The sequence below is a fragment of the Manis javanica genome, chromosome 1 (genome assembly GCF_040802235.1).
Source record: "Manis javanica isolate MJ-LG chromosome 1, MJ_LKY, whole genome shotgun sequence".
In the NCBI taxonomy this organism is placed as follows: Eukaryota; Metazoa; Chordata; class Mammalia; order Pholidota; family Manidae; genus Manis; species Manis javanica.
The window spans coordinates 126,016,928-126,034,210 of NC_133156.1; the positions used below are offsets into that span (position 1 = coordinate 126,016,928).

At 45.7% G+C, this 17,283-nt stretch overlaps 1 protein-coding gene across 6 annotated transcripts in view; it reads right to left on the reverse strand.

The window, feature by feature from the left end:
- PDZD2 (PDZ domain containing 2) overlaps positions 1–17,283 on the reverse strand; it is a 356,980-nt gene that overhangs the window by 244,285 nt on the left and 95,412 nt on the right. The gene's annotated exons all lie outside the window — the stretch shown is intronic.

Sequence of the window (17,283 nt, forward strand, 5' to 3'; positions counted from 1 at the left end):
TGGTAATCCGTACTCTACTGCCACCAATGTTTCTAAACATCAAGAGGAATGCAGTCCAAAATTATTTTATCCTCATAGGACAAAATAAATAAATAGGTAGCTTGTGTCAGGTGCTGGTGGCTGTTTAGCTGATAACCATTTTTTATCTTTCTGGGCATGGGGCTGCCTTCCATCTAAGCCAGCCTCTGTTGTAGGCACAGATATTGTACAGCCTCGTTGAGGCCAATGAGATGAAAGTGGAAACTGTTGGGTGGGGTTACACCAGCATTCCTTAAGAAAAGAGTGAAAATGAAAGGAAAAATACATCCCCATGTTTAATCACTGTTATTTGGATCTTTCCAAATGCAACCAATGAGCCAAACTAAACTCTTAAACAAGTAACACAGTGTGATACTGAGAAGTGAGGGAACTAAAAGTAACAGAATCTAAAACGTAGGATTGAATGAACCAGGGAGAGAGGGTGAGAGGCCGATGTGAAGGACTTGGATATTGCAGACTGGAAAGGTGATGCAAAATACTTGGTTAAACTGCCAACCACTGTGTTTGGAAGGTCACCGATGTGTTGACTGAGGCCGTGATGTTAGAGAAGATGGCAGGAAAATATTAGAATGTGGGCAGGTGACTTGTCACTCTGAGCAAAGTCTAGAGCTCCCAAACTCAGCTGCCAAGCAAGATGGGAAGAAATACCACTTTGCTAAGGAAGGCACCCTTGACGCAGCCTGCAATCTATATTTCCTGAGAGGCCCACATTCCGGACTTTGCTGGGCTAAGAAAACCTGCTTTATCAGAAGGGGTGGGTGGTGCCCTTAGACAGAGGTTGTAAGCCTGCTGCCAAAGTGTGATTAGGCACTGGAGGCTGTTGTTTCAACTCTTCCAACAGCACACACTAAGTGGCAAAAGTTAAGTTAAAATTTAGGAAGAGGGCAGAACCTAGAAAGGAAAGGAAATAAATCATCAGGCATTGACAGACACCTACTAAGTTTATGGGGGAGCCGTACTGCCAAAACTTCAAACCTGGTTTGCAACAGCCCAGGATGGTTAAATCCCTATAGCAACCTCACAACTTTCCCTCTGCTTCCCTCTCCCCAGCAATTCCCATCAACAAGAAGGAGGTTGGCAATGGGCAAAATCCCCAGAAAGGGTGTCCTTCCCAGGCCCACCACAGACATGGCCATGGAAGACAGTGGATGAGGAATAGTCTCCCAGAGAGAGGCAAGGGCCATGGAGGGCAATGAACAGGCATTTCATGCAGCCACAAGACAGAGGGGCTGGCCTTGCTATTCTTGCCTAGAAGGATGTGGTCATTGCTATGGACAGTAACTGCTGTGTATGCCACCCCCCCTTTTATAAATGGGAGTTTATATTGTAGCTATTCTGTATCTTTTCCAGTATTGCATGTTAGATATGCCAGGGCTTGGTTGTAAGGGGTTATGTGCAAACTGAAGGGGGAACCACATATCACCCAGAGATCCAGGGCCCTAATCTTGACATATAACTGGAGGAGGCTTGGCTGCCTTCTCCTTTGAGAATGGGGAGTCTGTCTCCCATGGGAGGAAGGATATGTCTGAGGAACTAAAGGAGAACACAGAGGCTAGTTGCCTAGATAAAAATACCCCTTCTCCCTTTCCTATGGGCAGAAATCCACCTGTGTTTGAGGACCAAGTACCCAAGCAAAAAAGTATGTTTCCTAGTGGCCCTGCGGAGAGGGGTGGCCATAACAGACAGTCTGGCCCATGAAGGTGTTCAGTGGGGATACCAGAAGGGTTATTTTTTTATGGGGTCTCTTTTTCCTTTTTCTTGCTTAAATTGCAGATGAGATGGTTGCAGCTTTGGTAAGCATCTGTGGCCAACCATAAGACAAGGCTGCCGTCTCTGAGCAGCAGTACTGACCTTAGGCCGACCACCAACAGACTTACTATGTAAGAGAAAAACAGACCCTTACCTTGCTTAAGCCCTGCTAATTAGACATCCTGTTGTAGGTGAACAGAATCCCAGGGAATACATTGATTTAATTCACTTTTGACGCTCAAAGTCCAGAACATAATCCTGAGATTTGAACTTCAGCCCTGCTACTTTGTCAATTAGCAGCTGTTATTGAGTTCCTACATTGATTGTGTGTGTGTGTTGGGGGGGGGGGGCGGGGGTGGTCACCAAAACAACAAACAGGGCATGTTCCTGCCACTTAAAAAGTTGAAAGCATGAATGAATTCACCCAATGGCTTGCTGGTACCACTGTGTATTCCCAGTTGTCACAGAAAAACCCACAATTGGTTGAGAAATATTATAAATACAAATGATTGTAGCTCCTTTAGGTTGGCTTATGTTTTGGAAAAGCAAAGTACTGGCTAATTTTTCAGTATCTATATGGCTGACTTAAACTAGATGAATGGCTATGCATATGAGACAGAAGAAAAATTTGATCCAGCCTTTGTTCCATGCAACAGGGGTTCATTATGCCAGACACTCTACTAGGCAAGGAAAAAAATGATGAACAGCCCTGTGGAGGCTGTGGTTCACTGTTGAGAAAGATCATTAGGTAAAGTCTGGGAAAGGCCATGAAATGGTACATTTGGGGGCACATGATCGGCTCTGGAAAGTGAGGCTTTCCAAGATCTATGCTCGGGTTTCAAGGGATGAGAGAGGTATTCTCATATAAATTACAGAGGGTGAGGACCTAGGAGGGACTTTAGGGATCAGAGCATCCAGCCTTCACTTCTACAGATGAGAGAAATGCACGTCAAGACAAGACCAAGATACCTTAGTTTCTGGTTCTAATGACACTTGAAGAACTGGGGAAAAAAGAAAAAAATGAATGAAATGACAAAGTACGACCTGGCAGCTACTTTGAGAATCTAATATTTGATGACACGTATGTCCTAAAACATCGACTCTTTGTCCAAATAACAAAAAATGGGAATGCATAGAAATTGCAGAAATTCACGAAACATCATGAATGTTTTCTGTAAAGATGAGTGCAAGACAACAGTTGACAACCAGAAAACTAAAATGAATATTATAAATAATTTCTGTTCTGTATCAACTTCTACAACAGGTTTGCTGTGGCTTCATATACTGAAACAAGTTTGTATGTTGGCCATTTAAGATTGTTTACTCAGAATGTCAGGATTTGGCCAGTTCTAGATTAAAAATATTTCTGAAGTTTAGGTCTCTCAATTCTAAAAGAGCATAGTGATTATGAAAAGAGGACATTATGAGATAATGTACATATTTGTGAAGTGGCAACTCAGTGCCTTGAAACAGTTGAAATAATTGAGACTGTCACAACTTCCGTGTTAGCAGCAAGACACACATGGGGTCACTCTGGTTCCCCATTTTAATGCAACCATCCCTGCTTTATGTGGACTTGATGGCCACGATGCCACCAACCTGTCATGCCAAATCCTATAGATCACGCAAACAGCATAGAGCATGCATTATGACAAGTTCTTCAAGTACACTGCAGTTATTTTTTTAATGGGTAGTTAGCTATTTCTAGTGTTTAGGCTATTGTGTAAATCATCTACTTACTGTATTTAAATCCTTAGCATATGACTGCACAGGATCTGACCTCATCATTAATTAACAGACTCAAATATTTATGATAGCCAGTAATACACTCTGCTAGTAGCTGGCTATAGGCCCCCTGATAAGCCACGTAGTATCTTTAAGCCTCAGTTTCCTTATCTGCCAAATGAGGTGGTTCTACTAAGTTTCCTTCCTGTTCCAGCATTTTCCTGGACTTTGGAGCTGACTTAGCACGTCAGGGATGGAGTTGGTAACCTCATTAAGAAGCATGTACACAACACATGGAAGTTTTAAACTGAGGAAGAGATGGGCCAAACTGCTTTATCAGATTTTGAGCATCTGCCAACACAGAGGGAGGGAGGGGGGCCCTGGGTGGTTTTACATTCACGTGCTTAAAACCACAGTTCAGCTCTTCCAGAAGACAAGAAGAAATATATCATACTGCATAAAAGCTCTTTGGAGCAGCAGAAAAAAACAGTTTCAAGAAGGGGGAAGGAACTGGCCTGGTACGTGGGGTACAATAGGAAATACAGTGTTTCCACTGAGGCCCCACAGACTGTCCAATTTGTCAAGGGCCTAATGGTACAGAAAGCAGCGCCCCCTCCCTCCCTCCCCAGGCTGCTGCAGGAGTCAGGGCTGGAGCGCCTGGTGCCGAGAGAGTGTCCTCAGAGGAAACGAAAAGAGCACAGAGCACAAAGGTTCAGCCCTTGTGCCTCTCTGAGAAGCATCCCCTTTTCCCAGGCCTCACTGTGGGAAAAGCCACAGACAACTGTCATGAGAAGGCAGGGCAGAGTCCATGGGAGGGAGAGCAGAGGGATCCTCATTTGACCCCTTCTGGCAGGAAATAGAATTACGGAGAAGGAAAGGCTGCAAAGAAGTGGGATCCACCAATCCAGAACCCTCACTGCTCCCACAGTTACTCATGGGCCATCTTGGCCTTTAAAAGGGGTGCGGGAAAAATGAAGGAGAGAGAAAATAAGAAGACAAGAGATGGCAGAAACGGAAAGGAATGGGCAAGAAATCATCAGAAGGAGGCTGTGCTCCGGGCACTGCCGTGATGACCACAGGGAGAAGCCTGGAGAACCAGGGAGGCTGGGCACACTGGACATGCTAAGACTTTGCTGTTGCTGTATTAGTGCCACTGTGAGGGCTCACATACCCAGGGAAAGGGTGTGGCTGGGCTGGGCCAGTGGCAGGCTGGGAGATGCCACAAGGTGACTCTGATCTTGGTCAACGTCCCATCCCAGGTCTTCAGGCTCAGAAACATGAATTCTGTCTGCATATTGAATGAGCATCTGCCCTCAAGCACAGATACACGGCTACCAGCAAGAAACCTCACACATTAATTTTCCATTGGGAATACAATTATTAAGTGGGCAGGATGTTTACATCCACCTGGGCAATGCCTGCTGTCCCTGCAGGCAGGATGCAGAGGAAGGCAGCCTTCAGAGCAAGGAGAACCAGGTGAGCACAGGAGGGCCCCCAGCTGACCCTCTCTGCTCTCTCCCTACTCCAGGCTGGGCTTTGCAAGGGAAAGCGTCCACTTAGGCAAGATCCCCTCCACTAGGCAATGCTCAGAAGGTGTCACTAATACCTGACTCCTGGGGCTTTCTTTCCTTTCCTCTGCACTCATGGTCCCCGTCCTGTTTCTACACCTTTCTCCAAACTGCACTCCGCACACCGCAAGTGTTGATTTCTAGTCTCTGACTTACAGGCACAATCACTTTTTAGTACATCCTCCCCAAGATCACTATGATGTGAGTTTTGGATTCTATATATTTTTATGGACAATTTCTTAGAAACTGGGTATTGCTCAGGCTGGCTCTTCAACTGCGTACAACAAGGTGTTTACTAGTTTAACTCTCAACACAGAAATGTGTCTTTCTTTCTAAGGGCAGAATTGTAGGCAGCAGTGTTGCTATTGCCTTCGTGTAGCACGGACACTATCCAGATCTCATAAAACTGCAGGACACCACAAAGCAGTCAGGCAGCAGGCACTCGGTGGCATGGCTTTGATCCGCACAGAGCGGTGCATGTGAGAACCTGAGCGAGGTGAGGACGGCAGGGACAGAACTAAAGTCACAAAGTAAAAGCCCAGGGAACCACTGTTTTCATTACCACCCTTGAGGGGGGCCTTGCTGAAGAGCCTTCTGCTGCTGAGATTCCAGACAGCTCTAGAACTTCCCAGGGCCCTGCAGCCCTGTGGCAGCATCCTCACTACACAGATGGAGGAACAGGTTGAGGAGGGACCTGCCATCCAATCGACAATCAGAGCTAGGTGTCCATGAGGTCACACGGCGAAAACTCACTTTGTCTTGGAAGCAGGTTCTCATCCATTAGGCAAAATCTCTCACCAGGAAAACAGGAAATTAGAATGAAAAAAAAAATTATAGTTATTTGTATTTGAGAAAAGTGTAGGCCCTGAGGCATGTCTGTATGGGGGAAATGTTGACAGTTGGGTCCATTATGGATTTAGTTTTAGGACAGAAATCTAGTCTTTACATGGCCAAGCGTGCAGAGATAGGTGTTGTGAGAAATATGCTCCCAGGCACCCTGCTGATCTGGGGAATTACCAAGATTAGTAAAATGGCCATTACCTGCATCCACCAAGTTCCTCTGAAGCACTTCCAGCACGCTTTGAGCCCCTGGTCAGATGACTCCAGGTTCAGGATCATTCCCTCTGTGCAAATGAGCATGTGACAAGCCTGACTCTAAAGGATCCTGTGAAAATAACTGAAGACCTGGTCTCAACTTGGAGGTGCAAATCTCCTCACTGGAGGAGATAATCAAAAACATGACCTACCTCCCCGTGTGGATGCCCTTGTCCCACGCTTGGTGGGCCCGTTACTGCTCTGCTCTCTCCTGCTCCATCTCGGCATCATCCTTCCTTCCCCCTGTTCTCCAAGATTCTGTCCATTATGCCTTCCACCCAAGTCCTTTCCCACCCATCTGATGACCAGAAGAGAAATGGAAAGATGCCTGTGCATCTGGGGTTCCTGGACTCTACAAGATAAACACTGGGTAAGGGAGGAATCATTCATTCATTCAACAAATATTTACTGAGTGCAATAAGCAAGATGCCATCCTCACCCTCAGAACTTAAGTCTGTGGCAGACCCCACAGACTGAACTAGCCTCAGCACAACTAGAGGCCATGATGGCATTTTAAACAACCATTTCAGGTAAGTGCTGTAACAGGACCTTAGAACCTACTGGTTGGGTAGAACAAGAGATGCCGGCTACTCCATGACTCAGAATGGAGATTGACAGAGGAAAGTCAGCTATAACATCCTATGTTCCAGGGGAACCCTCACTTCCCACCCATGGAGGGTTGTTAGATTTAGCAAGTAAGAATTTATAGTGCCCATTCATTAAATGTGAATTTCAAATTAACAGTGAGTAATGTTTTAGTATAAATATGTGCCAAACATTGTAGTATGCCTGAGAATATGTCTGTCCCATACAATATTTGGGATATACTTATACTAATATTTTATTCATTGTTTATCTGATAAGATAGTTTAACTAGAGTCATGTATTTTATGTGGTCATCCTATACGTATCCTGTCCCCAAATGAAGCTTTTAGAGCCTTTGACATGCACGCCTCATCTGCCCTCTGTGAAGCAATCCTATCTGGCCTCTCTGTCACTGCCTCAACAGGCCCTTCCTTCCTCCTGGAGGCAAGTATCCTGGGCCAGGGCCACCCACACTATGCAGGCAGAGAGTGAATGGGTCAGCTCTGGGGTCATAGTTCACCATCCCATTCAGAGGAACTTTTCTTCCTGGCTCCTGCATCTCATGTGGGCAAATCGGCTACTCCCAGCACAGCTGCCTTCCTTCAGTGCCCCTGCTTGCTTGAACTCTGTAAATTCTGGTCTTCTGTGATGGGCTGACCTCTTGTTTCACATAGTACAACTGTCTTGTAATGATGAAAGGAGATAAGGAGTAGAAAAATATCTAATGTAAACCAAGAGGTACTCTACCAGAGATGATCAAACCGTGATCCTTGGACCACAGTCTTCTGTAGGTTTACAACCACAGCTGCTCTGATTTTATCAATTGTATTTGCTTATTTTTATGGTAAGGTCTTACTTGAATTAAGTAGCTAAAAACTATTTGAAAATCACTAGCTTATACAGTTGGCAGCCAACTCTGTGGCTTACTTTAAGTGGTAGAGGACATTGTTGACTGTCTCCCTGGCATCCAATCCCTCTTTTCTACCCGCTTACAGAATTCTGATTTTTGTTCAGGCATTCATCCATCCTCTTCTGCACAGCGGGTGTCTCAGCTCTGAAGATGGGCTGACTGATGATGGCAACATCCTTTCTGGCCAGCAGTGGTTTCAGGAGTGGGCAGGTGAGCCCTTGCTGATCAATGAGTCATGAGTGACACCTTCTAGGGGTCTTTGAAGAAACCTTACCCCACTCCTAAGAGAAAGTGCCAAGAAGCAATGGCCCCTTTCTTCCTCTGGACGCCATCAAGGCTGAGTCATATGTCTAAAAATTGCCATCTTGATACCAACATGAGATGAAGCTTAATGCTGGGGATGGTGGAGTGAGAGATAACAGGAAGTTGGTATCTTGATGACATTTTGGACACTGGAACCACTGAATATCCTTTCTGTAGAAGCCAGTGTGGGTTGGATTTCTATTGTATTCAGAAAACAACTTGTCATAGACATGGTTTTGTACTTGGAGTTTCTATTAAAAGGTAATGCTAAAGACAGACATGCAGATTTAAACTTCTGAGCTCCACAGCAATAAAGGTAGATCTACCTACTCATCCTTCTCTCTCTCTGGATATTACACATAGAAAGAACCGAACTGACTAGCTTTTTCCCTTTTCTATGAATTTGAATAAAAGTAGTTCTAGTTTAGTATTTGTTGATGAAGTGTTGAAAATAAATTTACTCGTCCCTCTGGCAAAACCTCCCCATATTTAAGCATCCTCAGAACCCCAAGGAGCAGTGTGAGCAGTGTGAACTACCTGAGACATTCGTCTTTGGAGTTCAGGAAGAGGCCGAGGCCAGAGGCCTTTGGGCATCTTTGAGGTGAAGACTCCCACAGCCTGGGCAGTCCTGGGACAACGACAGCCCACTCCACCCTCACATGCTTGACTTTTCCTGCACCCTTCTCTCTGGTGAGTGGTGAACCAGTCCCCTGGCTTTGAGGGCTGAGCTCCCACTCTGGAAACTTTTTTACCCACACAGCCTTCTCCTGTTTCAAACATTTCCATAAACCTATAAATCAACTCTTCAGAGGAAGGCAGAAGGCCTGACTGAGGGCTTTTGACTTTTAAAAAGTTTAAGTTTGTAGACTTAAATAGTACAGTAAAGCCACTTGAAACTAATATCTTCAATCCACCAGCAAAGCCATAACTGAAGTAGTGGATGGCTCCAAGCCAATGGCTCCTACTTCAGTAGAGCAAGACCAAAACATAGCAAAGAAAGTATAATACGGATTAATCATGGACAGTAATAAAAACAAAAACATGATACTGGCAAAAGAATGAAAACAGCCTACCAAACTGAGGCCAATTCATTCCATAATATTTACCTGTGCCAGGCATTACCACAGGTGCCAAAAATACAAACTGAATAAGCTCTGCTTCTGCCCTCAAAAGATTTCCAATTTTCCTAGAACAGACCCATAAATAATTTAAGATAAATCTTAAAGAATGAAAACACTCACAAAGTGGGAATTGTAGGAGATGGGAGCCATTTACACAAGCCAGTTCATAGGGAATTCTCAGAGTAAACGGGTACGTTGTGAATTCATGCAACAGGCAAAAGGGGGGGCCCAGAATGTGCGTGGGGGTGGGGGTGGGACACCAGTGTGTGCCAGCGCCCATTAGATTTGGCCTTCCCTTCTGTTCCAAGAGGTTTGGCCCTCCTCGCGTGGGCAGTGGGTTTGGATTGGTGGTGGTTTAATTTATTTAATTATTTAAGCAAAGGCGTGATATAACCAGAGTTGAGATTTTAGGAAAGCATCAGTGTAGGAAAATGTTCACCAGACTAGGTGAGGAAGTAGGTTATAAATGAATCTGATTGCATATCAATTGTGCATAAGAATGAAAACAATCTCTTCGAAAGATATTCATTAAAATGGCAACTATTTTAAGGAAAGTAAGACTATGGGAGGTTTTTCATCCTTACATCTGTGGATTTTCTAATCAGAGAAGTGAATTAATGAATTTAATCAGGAACATGTATTAACTCAGCTGATTTTTAAAAATAGTGTGTGTGTGTGTGTGTGTGTGTGTGTGTGTGTGTGTGTGTGTGTATAGATGGAGTTTTTACAGATTCAGTGAGACTAGGCAGCAGGGAGTCACTGGTGGCAGACTGTCTGCAGAGTGCAGGTGTGACAGGCTGACCACCGGGACCAGGGCAGCGGGGACAAGGGAAGGCACACCTTCTTGAGCCATTGCAGAGGCAGAGTTGACCTGTCGAGGTGACCACATGGAATAGCTGGTGCGGAAAGAAACAGTGAAGAGGAAGAGTCAAAGATGACCCAGGGGAGAGAGGCCCCTGAGTCATGATGGGTCTGTCCTTTGCTTCGTACACTCCAGGTGTCTGAATTTGGCCGTCTTGTCAGGGATCCAAACTAGATTTCTTGCTTTTCTCCATTTACACTGGCCGCACAAGTAGAGGGAAGGGGCAAGTCCTTCCTTCTTACTGTGACGACCGCCTCACACCCCTTCTTGCCCACTGATAGCACCCTGCTCCCTACACCTACAAGACCTTTAGTTCAAAACTCTTAAACTCACTGGGCCTGGTTTGTTATCAGAAGCTCACAAAGCTCAGCCTCTTTCAAAGCAATTAAAACTCCAGTGTGGGAGACCTTTGGCACTGACTACTTTTTCCACCTAGAAGACTCTCACCATGATATAATAGTCCACCAGCATAGGAAGGCAACACATTACCCTGGAGCCACATGGGAGATGACTCCACACACACACTGCAGCTTTGCGAGTGTAGCCCTCCGCTCCTTCCTCTCACAATTTCCCAAAGCTCCCATCCAACAAGGAAAACGTGGCTCTGATTAGGAGGTTTTACTCAGGCCAAACAGTTGCAGCCCCATTCTCATCAGACATACAGGAGGGGGTCCAATTTCCATCAGAAAAGCCAGGGGGAAATGAGCGACAACTATAGAACTGAGCTGCCTGGGCCAAGGAGAAGGAGCTGCAAAGGAGAAAATTGCCTTAAGTCAAATCCGTCCTGGGATAATGGACTGTGGAATCAGTTCCAGGCCTCCACCCTCTCTTTCACTGGATCACATTAATCTGTCATTTTTTTTTTCTATTTCTGCCACCTAATAACATATGGGTCCACTCCCCACTCACACAAGGATCCACAGAACATGAGAAACAGGCCAATTCTAACGAGAGGGCAACATTTACAACCTGCAGAATAGGCCATGATCTGGCTCTAAATTCCAAAAGGAAAACAACTTTGATTCAAGAAGTAATTTGATACAGACAATTTTCAAAAGTGTATGCAGAAGGACTTTCATACTACATAGTGGGGGAGAATGGCTAATTGGAAAACAAAACTTGGTCAGTGGTGGGCTGGCAGAGGGGGGCTTGCTGGTTCCCAAAAGCCGATTGTTAAATTTTCAGGAGTCTTGCAAGCTGGTTGACATCATGTTGGTAGTATGAAATCAGCCGTGGTGGGAGCATTTACACCAGGGGAATCAGGAATATCCTCTCCTCTGGCCAGCTGTTAAACGTTTACCAGTGCACGAGTGAATAGGATCCTCTTTTCATTTAAAACTCTGTTTATGTACATTGGTGTGTGTGGGTACGTGTAAGTAAAAAGTCAGGACATAAGTAGCTAAAACATTAACTGTTTTAATTCTAGGTAGTGAGACTAACAATCGTTTTGATCTTCTTTTGCTTCAGCTATTTTTTTTTCCAGTGCACATGTATTCTTTGTATAATAACCAATCTGGCAAAGATAGCAGCTCCTTTCCCTTCTGAGATCTCTGACTCACCCCTTTCCTCTCCTCTTCTTTAATCGCCTCCTGTTTTGACCTCCCAAGTTTTTATTCTCTGTGTAGGGTGGTGCTGAAATCCCAAACTCCTCACCTACCCCCAGGCAGGCCCAACTCCAGGTAATGAGAGAGGGTGACAGATTCTAAGCGCCAAGTGGACAGAGCCCAGACTCAGCCCACACCAGGCTCAGCAGTGGGGGTGGACTGGCCTCTGGACCTCTGCCCCAGACACAAAGCTGTTATGGTTATTTAACAGAGGAGTGATGAGCAGCTGGAGAAAACAGGGGTCTCAGGCCAGGTGACCCCAGGCCTGGGGATGGGACCACACCTTCCCTCGAGGCATTCCTCCCAGCTTTCACCAGCTGGATACAGGCCATTCCTATTGTTTTCAGAGCAGGGTGACCACTCAACACTTTCACACCTAGTGTCTCATTGTGTCCTTAGCTGTGCCATACCTGGGGATCCTCTCAATTTAACAGACATAAACCCAGGCACAGAGCCAGGAACAGAGTGAGGACAATAATCCAGGTGTTAACACTGGACTTCAGGGTTTTCCCCTTGACTATATCGAAGACTTTATGAGACCCTGAGTTTCCTGTTAGTTTGAATGAAACTCAAGCTCCCATTTTCTCATGATTAAGGAATTCTAAGACAGACTTTTAGGCTACTAACCCCAATTTGAGCTGGTTTTGGAACCAGTTTATGGTCTCTGCAGGAAGGTAAGATTTTACCATGTTGTTTCCTACTTCCTACATACACCCTGAATTAAATCCTGGCATTACTGCTGTGCTGCTTCTCGACCACTTTCACTTCCCAGTTCTGCAGACTGTGAATCCTAAGACTCACCTGTTGTCTCCAAATCCCCCTGACCCACACGAAGATGAGAGGGCTGGGACAGGAAGGGCTGTATAACTCCCCAGGATCTCCCCAGGCAGACAGTGGACCACATGTGTGTCTGTGGCGCACCCAGCTCTGGTCAAGTGCCTCTCAACTCTGGGTACTCAGCTGGTCTGCAGAAACTTCTGGTTGGTCTGTGATTGGCAGAGAGGCCTGACCCTGTGCAGATGGGACCCTTCTAAGCACAGGAAGGGCTGCCGTTTTGGCAAAAGTTCTTGGAAACCATGTAACCAGCTTTAGAGAAGAGGCTGCACCAACTCTAACGTCTTATTGACAAACTTTCTGAGTTAAAAGGGATTTTGAATCTGTATCGAACCCAGAACCTGGGAGGTCAAGAACCACCTTCGTATATAAGACAGGGGCCACGGAGCTGGGGCTCAGGTGTCCAATCCTGCTGCTCCCCCAAAGCATGCCTACCTTTATTTGATTTGCACATTGGATTTTCTTATCACAATCTTGTCTTAAGAAAGGGTTCCAGTGACTAAAACTAGTATGTTTGAAAGTTACTCAACTAGTCTAACCATGCTGTTTAAGAGGCTGAAGAAACTGAGGCCCAAGGAGGCAAAGTTCAGGCAGAAGTGAACGGAGAAGCCAGTCTTTCCACTCTACCCACATCCACTTCTGCTTCGTCCATCCTTTGACCTGGCAGGCTGTTGACCTTGGCCTCAAGAAATACTCTTATCTTTTTGGTCTACCATAGCCGTTGCTTTTTTGCTGGTGAGGAAATGATTGAATAGTTCTCAATTTGGGACCTGGCCCCACAGCCTGTGCTCGCCTCCTCGTGGACTTAGATTTCCTGCCTGTGGACGCCGGCCCACTCAACAGCAGACTTGCCAGACCCTGTCTTACCTCTGTGTCCTCTGCCTCTCCACACAGTGCAAATCTACATCAACTTTGGTGGTCCTGGGAACTGCCAAAACACCCATCAACCTGGGATGTAATAGACTGTAAAACACTCAGTGCACCACGCACTCTGCCCTGACTCCATGCTACTAAAGATGCTGATGATAAATAGAATGCAAGCTGGCTATATACAAGATGAACATCACCGGTGTGTGCAGCAGCTACACACCGACTGAAATCCCCCCACAAGAGTTCTGAATCCTTACATGAATACTAAAACAGTCACAGTGATCCAGGTATCTCTATCTTTCCTCCTTTGTCAAAAACACTGGCAGAACTTCAGCTATTGTCACAGCTCCCCAATTTATGAACAGCAAACACTGTTCAAAGCTCATACCGAAGCAGTTCCGTTAAATTGTGCTTATTTGCACAACCAAAGAATTCTTCCTTTTACAAATGGCATCACTGCAGTGTTTTAACAGCAAACTTCTCTAATGACTCAACCATACACTGCTCTTTACAAAAAAGAAAAGCATATAAATTTTCAATACCGTAACTCCTGCAAAAGTGAGTTGTACTTAAAAAATGAAAACTATAGGTCAAAAAAGGTGGAAAGACAGAAGACTAGACCCAGAGCTGAGGCCATTCATGGAATACTTGGCCTTTTTGTTTAACACAGATCTAAGAAAGCTGGAGCTACAGCAGAGAAACTGCCCTGGTCTGGCATTTTGCACATAAAGCATCCCTGTGAATGCAGGTGGGCAAAGCGCCCCCAAGCTGCTAGGTTTAGTTTTGCATTAGGCTCTTCTGGCATGGCCGCTGTGATTGGCTCCTCTCTCAGGGAATCTGACCTGGTCCAAGATCCCACAGCTCTAAAGGCCAGGGCAGTTGGCACCTCCTCCGGGCCTTCGGAGTATTCTGGTGCTCTTTACAATTTGTAACTCCCACTGACGGCCAACAGCAGCCACTGAACTGAAAAATGGGAGTGCCCTAGGAGTGCCTGAGACTGCAGCTCCTCTGGATGAATTCCCCAACCCCAGAGAAGCCCCCCAAATACCGTCATCCCAGCCAAATACCCACCACTCAGCTGCAAATGAAACCCTGAAGCACACAGCTGGGATCCATCCACAGCCCCATCTCTCCCCTCTGGCCCATGAGTCTCACTAGGTCCTGCTCAGGGAGGTTCCCTGTAAAGCTTTGGAGACCCCAGAGTGTGCGTTTGGTGTCAGACCCCGAGTTTCTGACATGATCGGTTAGGCTTAAGAAGCTCTGATAAAACCAAAGTATCTGATCATTTTTTCTTCATCCTCTTCTTTTTCTTCCACAAGCAGAACAGGCTCCAAATGTGACCTACTTTCTCTCTTTTTGTGATTATGCAGAATTCACAAAGCTTTCCCTGAGCTGACTAATATTTTCAGGGACATGCTTTTCATCCTTCAGGAAGAAGAGCTCGCATCAGCCTGCCAGAGCCATAAGTCTTGGTGAAGTGACTGACGAGGACAGATGTGGTACAAAGACTTCACAGGGGAATTCATAAGAGACTTTCACTGAGCACAAGGAAAAAAAAACAAACCCGGATCTGGTCCCCTGAAAGGCATTAGCATTTTGCCTGGAAGTTTTCATCAACAAGAATCAAGATGTTATTGATGAGCTAAGTGACTCCAAAGCTCCCCCCTTGCAGCCAGAGTCCTGTGACTGGAGATGCTGGCCTTGGCCTGGCATACTGCCACACTCCAGAAACCCACACAGGCACATCCAGACTCTGCATTTTGCATTACTAATTAATTGACTTCTTCCAACTCTTCAGTGAAGCAGAACACAACAGACTTTTAAAGTATCAGGAAGAACCATTTAAAAATAAAAGCCGAGCACCCAGCTTGGGTAAAAACCCAGCCCTATTAGACCAAATTAAGTGAATATTGATTTTTAGCCCTTATTTTTACCTGGCAGGCTGTGCAGTTTTTAATGTCTGATCTGCTGTCCTTTCCTGACATGGAAACCCCAAATTACTAATGGTCATTGGAAAACATTTGCTTGGTGACTTTAGAGATGTTGCTGCTGGTCCAAATGCTGGCCCAAGAATTCTGAGCCAAAGCTGCCCTTTCATCCTCAGTGAGGTGAAACAGAGCCTGCTAGATGTTTGCTGGACAAACTGTTAAAAATAGAAACACTCTTGCAGCCTTGGGAGCCAACTGTGTTTGCTTCTCTCGAGGTTAGTTCAGCTCCATGCCTCATCCAGGCTGACTGGTCAGCACTGACTCAGATGTAAGCAGCCCAGGCCTGGGGGCTCAGGAAATCATCATGTCAGAGGGGCTCACCGACTGCACCTGCCTTCAGCAAGGTAAGGGCACAGAGCTCCAGCTCCCTCTGGTGCAGGCTTAATTCCATCTCTACCCCTGCTAAAAGAGTTTCCATTCATTCATGCATTCTCTCTGGGGCAGCACTTTGCTCAGGCAGTACAAAGGTTAACAAAACAGGCACTGTCCCCACCTTTGGAGAATTTGTGCCAGTGAAGACCAGAATCAGGACCCCAAGGGTTACCTTAGGGAAAGCAGAGGGCATTATTGGTTCTCAGCCTCTGCCTCTCCCCTCTTCCTATATTCAAGCCCTTGAAACCTCCAACTTGTCCCTGCTCTGCACCACTAGTATTCTTCAGTGCAATTGTTACATTTGGCAGGAAAGATGGGAGAGGTGCTCAGTAGGACACCCTAAGACTTGGCATCAATTTATCCTTATCACTGCTTCAGTCCTGATCATGCTCTCAGTTTTAACCACCAGAACCTCATCTATCTCTCGCTAGTTCCTATCTTAGCATCTGGAATACCACCCTGTCTCTTGTGCTGATGGCTGGAGGGTGTTGTGAGCTTCCAGCCAGCCCATCCTTCACTGGGTTCCACTAGCCTTTGGAGATCCTGGTGTCTACTGTTTGGCTGAAGCACAGCATGCTGTTACAGGGCCCCTTTAATATGAACCCCTGACTACCTCACCTGGTGGACAGAGATCTAACTCCAAGTCCTGGATCTGTGCAGGTGGCACCACCTATCCTTCCACCATTAGCTGTGCCAAGCCTCTGGATGCAGTGGCAGCTCTGGGAGGAAGCACTGACCTCACAGGTGAAGAGGTAGGCTAGTGAGGAAGAGGCTGTTACAGAGCAGTGGAGCTGGTTGTTCCCAACTTATGACTCTGCCTTCAAATATGTTATCAAAAAATATTTGTCAAGGAATCACTCCACTCAAAATTAGAGAAAATGAAAATGGCTAAACAACAGTTGGCATAAGAGACTTGGATAAATCCTCTCCAGAAGTATGGATTAAGAATAAACCAGGGAACAAGCCAGGAGCCACATCCTCAGGCTCAAAGGAGATCACGCAGAGCAACGTGTGCAGCCCACGGAAGGACACTGAGCTGGCGGTCAGCAGACAGCACTGCACGGTTCTCCAGTGAGGGGCCAGTTGTGTGGCCACAGCAACGTCCTCATCTCTCTGGGCCTGGTTCCTCATCGTTACGGCAGTCCTCCTCTTACTTCAAGCTGGTAGATGGATCTTTTACAAAACATCGTCAAAATGGGTCAGTTTCTAAAAAAAGCCATCATGTAGAAGAGAAAAGAATAGCCGGTATTGAGTCATGCAGCAATGAAAGACCAAGACAATGAAGGCCTTTAAATGAGGAACAGGTACAGAGCAGCCAATTTGCTACCAAATAACATTCTGAGAGCCACCTGACTGAAAAGGGTTTTCATTATCAGATGTGTCTGAGGACTGCTGTCTATCACCTACTCTTCTTAAAGGCGTTGTTCCTGTTAAGTCTCTGAGAAGTCCTGTACTGTTGGAACTTGTTGAAAACTTAAACTAGAGCTTTTAAGTTATTTGACCATGGAACTCCTTTTTATATGCATTTATTTACTCTTAGAGTCTAACACATGTCAGCATCTGAGTTTCACATCAGGGGATACAGGACTACAAAGGAAGCTTGGGCATTTTTGAATTGTAAAAAAGTGCCCTGTAAAAACTAAGCAGACATCATCTTA